Source organism: Dasypus novemcinctus, chromosome 5 (assembly GCF_030445035.2).
Source record: "Dasypus novemcinctus isolate mDasNov1 chromosome 5, mDasNov1.1.hap2, whole genome shotgun sequence".
NCBI lineage: Eukaryota > Metazoa > Chordata > Mammalia > Cingulata > Dasypodidae > Dasypus > Dasypus novemcinctus.
In genome coordinates, this window is record NC_080677.1 from 6,890,663 (window position 1) to 6,896,662 (window position 6,000).

Genomic DNA, 6,000 nt, shown 5'->3' on the forward strand with positions numbered 1-6,000 from the left:
AAGGACATAATTACAAAAGTGACCACCATAAAACTCCTAGAAGAATACGACTGAAAATATCTTCAAGACTTTATGGTAAATGATCATTTCTTAAACCTTAAACCCAAAGTACTAGCAATAAAAGCAAAAAAAATAGATATTTGGATATCCTCAAAATTAAACTCTTGCATCTCAAAGGATTTTATCAAGAGGGTGAAAAGGCAGCCAACTCAATGGGAAAACATATTGGGAAATCACATATCCACTAAAGGTTTACTCTCCATGATATATAAAGAGATTCGTGTAACTCAACAATAAAAGGACAAACTACCTGATTAAAAATGGGCAAAAGACCTGAAATGACGATTGTCAAAAGAAGAAATACAAATGGTGAAAATAAATGTGTGAAAAAATGTTCAACATCACTAACAATTAGGGAAATGCAAATTAAAGCTACAGTGAGATATCACTGCATACCAATTAGAAGGGTCACTATTAAAAAGTCAGTAAACTATCAGTGTTTGAGAAGATGTGGAGAGGTAGGAATGCTTCTTCACTGTTGGTGGGAATGTAGAATAGTACAGCCACTGTGGAGGGCAGTTTGGCAGTTCCTAAGGAGGTTGAATATAGACTTGTCATGTGAACTGTCAATGTCTTTACTAAGTATATACCCAGAAGAATAGAAAGCAGTGACATGAACAGACATCTGCACACTAATGTTTATAGCAGCCTTATTCACGATTGCCATAAGATGGAAACTATCTAGATGTCTACCAACTAATGGATGCAGAAACAAATTGTAGGAATATTATACAGGGGTAAGAAGAAATGAAGTTGTGAAACATATGACAGCTTGGATGAACTTGGATGTTGAGTGAAGCTAGCCAGACACAAAAGGACAAATACATATGCTTGCAGTATTAGGAACTAAATATACTCTGTAAATTCATGGAGTTAATAATTAGAATACATGTCACCAGAAAACAGAATAAAAGTATAAAATGGAAAGCTGAGGGTTCATCTGTGTGGAACTGGTAAAAGTTTGTTTGTAAATGTTTGAAAATGAATAGAAATGGTGAAAGCACATCGCAGTGTTTATAACTAGCACAGCTATTATTATATGGGTATGACAGTGGTTGAAAGCCAACAAATGTAACTTGGGACGATATAACATAGCATACCTCATGTAAAACATGAACATGAGTGATATTGCATATATGAGACTGTTTTAACAAAACATACACACAAACAAATGAGGATGGAAAGAGAATAGCAGCTATGTAAGGGTGGGGAAACATAGAGAAATTGAGAGGTAAAGAGTTTTTGTTTATTGTTATTATTGTAATAATGAAAATTCTCTAAAAATGATTCAAGTGATGAATGCACAACTATGTGATTATACCAAATACCATTAGTTGTACACTTTGGATGGATTTATGCTTTATTAATATGTATCAATAAAATTGATTTGCAAAAAAGTAAAATTCCTTTTTTAAATCAAAGTAATGCTACCTTTGATCGGAGAGCCCTTATATTTAGAAAATGACTAAGTTAGAATCTGTCTGGGTTCAATGAAGATAGATTCTATGCCTCAGTTGGGTCAAACCTTAAAAGAGCCTACATCAGCTGATTTCAGTCACTAAAAACAGGTATTCTATTTGGGCTAAAAATGGTTAATTCACATGCCATGAAAAAGATTCTGAATCCTGAATTTATTTTGAAATTTTCCTTTTAAGAGTTAAATGACTTTGTTCTTTGATTTGTTCATTGTTTGATGGAGACATGTACAGGAAAACTTCCCTCTAATCAGACTGGAACTGGCATGGAAATGGTATTTGCATCTATATAAAACAATGTAAAAAGTATGTATGTATACTTTGTATGAATTTTGAATGGACCCTAGCAAAAAGAATGGGAAAATTCACAAAGGTATGGATTGCACTTTACCAATCAGGGTTTACTCTTCAAACTCATTATCTGCTGGTTTAGAGTTTTGTCTGCTTCTAAGACTGGATGTGTTATGAAGGAAAACATTTGATGACCTTGGCTCACTAGCGTGAACCCTAAATAAAAGCTGGAGTTTAAAAATCATTCTTATCTTTAACAGCCTACTGTAAAAGGGCCTTTCGGGTAACTAAGACCCTTCGGCAGATGGTACCTTAAAATGAGGCATTTTCCCCTTTAGACAACCAACCACAATGTTGCTAAATTTGTTGCAGTCCCTTGGTCCTAAGTCATAAGCAATATGTTTTAATTCATTTTTATTGTTGTTGTTGTTGTTGTTTTTAGTGCAGCAGTTTGAATTTGGAAACAAATGCTGTGCTTCGATTTAAAACAGTGTGATGGCATTTTAGTGTTATTAGTTTAAAGAACAGGCCTATTTCTTATGTGTGGTCAAGTTCACATCCACTTAGTCCCACAAAACTGCCCTCAAGGCCGTTTGTGTAGTCTAGCTGATGCCCCTATACCTGCAGGAACCCTCTGCGGATTGCCCATTAGCCTCCATGGGGAGAGCTGGGAGTGCTAATCCTTACCCACCCCTTCAGCGGCAGGTAGCACTGATACTTCCTTTTATGTATTCACACCTGGCAAGCTGCCCTCTCTGGGTGGGACCACCGCATAAGAGGGAAAGAAACATGAAAGCCATGCTCTGCATTTTTATTTTGAGCAAAGTAAAGTATGGGACGCCAAGAGGTCTTGACTTCTGGTTGGACCAAAATGGCATTCTGTCCCTGACAGGTACTACCTGTGTGATTAGGGCTAGTTCACTAATATCCCCAAACTCCAACTTCCTGCCTTTAGAGAGCTCAGGGATACCTGAAGAGACAGTTTGAGGAAATTCCGTGGAAGCTTCAGAAATATGCACATCGTGTGACTGTCTCTCCAGGATCATAGCAAATCTATCTTCAATCTGCAAACTGATATCAACAAGTTAATCATCTAACAGAAATTGGTGGATGTTGCTCTCTCAGGGAGCTCCATTTCATTGCCTCACTGTGCCTAGCTGTGTCCCAGCAGCACCTGCTAATACCACCATGCCTTGGTGGCCAGGGATGAATGAGGCTTGACCCCCTGCCCAGCGGCTGTACCTGAAGTCATGGGAGAGAAGATAACCCGAGTGTCACTGTGATGAAAGTCCACCTCGAAGGCAACTAAACCTCAACCCTGACAAATGAAGCCATGTGAGACCAATCCAAAATAGGGAAGATGGATAGAAAACATGATTCTTAAAATTTCAAGAGTGGATTAAATGATTTTGGACCTGAGGGAAAATGTGTATTTTTAGAAGAAATTCTCTATGACTTGGAGGGGAAAATATCAACAGATATAAAACTATGAGTGAAAAAATAAAAGCTATGAACGGAAGATCCAGGAGAAAGGAAAATAAGTAAGTAAATAAACCACTGTTCTTTCTGTGTGTGCATGTTACAACCGAACTCCTGAAAAGCACAGTTAAGGGCAGCTGCAAGACCAAAGATTGTACACGGTACTGGGTCAAACGTGAGCTTGCTGGGACTTATGTACAGGATAATCTCCAACGGCAGCCAGTCGGAGAATGAAGGTAGTGCCCTGCAAACCAAGTGAGGCAAGGAGGGGCAATACAAGGGGGTTCAGGACAAAGACATTCCACAGGAGCTGAGAACCGAGTTCTGCCAAAGTTACATGGAGTGCACAAACTGGGTGTTGGTTGAGGTGATACACAGCATTGAGGGCATGGAAGTTTGCAGGACCATTTGTGCATTCTTTCCTCTAGTAAGTGTCCAGGTTACACCACTACTACAGTGCTTCAGGGCTGTTTCATAAGGAGGGGAAACTTGGACCCTAGGCTCCCATAGTTTGTGTGTATGTGTAAGCACTTGGACCTAATCAGGCAACAACAACCACAAAAAGTAGCTAAAGTCATGTTTCCATAGAGAAAAATATTCTAAAGCAGAAGAACGATTCAAAACGGGGGGGAGAGAATAATGAGATTAGATTAATATTAACACGTCTTGGAAAAATTTTTCCAGAATAAAGGGAATCATATAAAGCTGTACATAATGATATGTGAAGAGACAAAAGTAGTTAAGTGATGATTAATTTCATTTCTCAATTTGATTAGCTTATGGTGTCCAGTTGTTTGGTCAGGCAGGCACCAGCCTGATTTTTACTGTGAGTGTATTTTGTAGGTGGATCTAAATCATTGGTCAGTTGATTTCATCTTCTAGCTGTTTGCATCTACGTTCAACGAAGAAGAGTGTCCTCAGAAATGTGATCAGTCACTTCATCCAATTGGCTGGAGACTTTAAAGCAAGATATGAGGGGTTCAGCAGTCAGAAGGAAGAATTTCTAATGCTACTTCAACCAGCCAGCTTCTCCTGGGGAATTCACAGTCACCTTCATCTGGGTTCCAACTTGTGGCTTCTCCTGAGGAAGTCAACATCCCCTTTGAGTTCCCAACTTGCAACCTGCCTTACAGAATGGAATTCAGACTTGCCAGTCCTCACAGCTGCAATTCCTCTAATCTCTCTCTCTCTCTCTAGGTATGTATATACCACCTACCAGTTCTGTTTTGCCAAAGAACACTGATTAATACAGTAAAATACAAAGGAAAATAATTTATAAATTGGTGTGAGGCTTCTCTTCCATAATACTAAATGTGGGAAGAAAATAAAGCCATAGAGAATTTTATTACCCAAACTAAAAAAGTTGTCCTTCCTGTCCATCCAAGCTATGCAACCACCACCACATTTAGAACAGAAGAGGCAGGGGAGCCACTCACCACCTTTGGCCTGGAGCAATCTGATGTCCCACTGGGCTTGGCAGCGGGAAGGTATCTTCTCCATGAGGCCCTGATTCTGCAACCTGGGAGAAGTACCTGATTTCTGTACACTACGGATCAGAACTGTGGGAGGCTCTCTCCTTTCCCACCATGTCCCTGGGCTGCTTTGATGTGGGGATCAGGGAACACGCCCTCCTCCTTGAAGAACTCATGGCCTTGCGGCCTCATTTCTGCTTGGAAAACACTCAAAACAGTAATAAGTGCTTTATTTCAGGATTATGCTCTTTTGTTTTCGTTCTTGTTTGCCTTTGTTTTATATACAGTTCCCTTAGATAATCCCACCTCTCATCTGTTGTAAGAAACAGCATTTTTTATGTGCCACCAAGTAAACAAAAGAAAAATTAAAATACTGCCTATTTAACTCCTCTGACACCCATCTTAGAGTTGGGGAAATTCAGTATTTTCCAGTGACTTCTGTGTGTCAATAACTACACCCCAAATTATTTTCAAGATCATTCTCCAATCTGCTGTATTTTACTGATTTCTTGTCCCCAGACCTTTCTCTCAACCTAATGCAAGCTACACTGCAGCAAACTGGAACAAAAGGTGCGCTTAATTTGCTTTCCGTTGATTGATTACAACCAAATGGGAGGTTTTACTGAGGCTTTGCTACTCCAAGCCCTTGGCCCAAACCCACACCTTAACAGTTGGCCTCTATAAACAATTGGTTTCCAACTTTTAAAGCCTTGAGCTTTTGGACATCTCTTTCCCCTCCCTTTCATTAGTGCTTGCCAACAACAGGTCCTTTCTTTCCGGAGTTGACCCCTCCCTTTCCATCCCTCCTTCCTTTCCTTCTATTTCTCTCTCTAATATTTTGGCAAATAGAGCTTTTAGCAACCAATACATGGTAAAATTATTCTGTTATCACCTTTTCCACTAGAATTACAATTTGCTAGCAATTTCTAAGCAATTGTTAGATGTCAGCTTTACCAAGTGTCCTTGTCACTGCACATAAGGGATGACAATTACTTAAGTCTCCAATAAGTTTGTTTACTGCCTACCTTCAAAACATGAAACCAGTGATTTTATTTCATTTCTGGTTTTTTATATACATATGGGACAGGAAGAGAATTAGGAGAGCTATAATTGCTTAAGTACAGAGCATCATCCCCAAAACCAGCTTTCCTAGGTTGGAATGCCAATTCTGCCAACTTTTGTTAGCTGGGTAACTTGGGCAAGCTACTTAACCATAAGTTCCC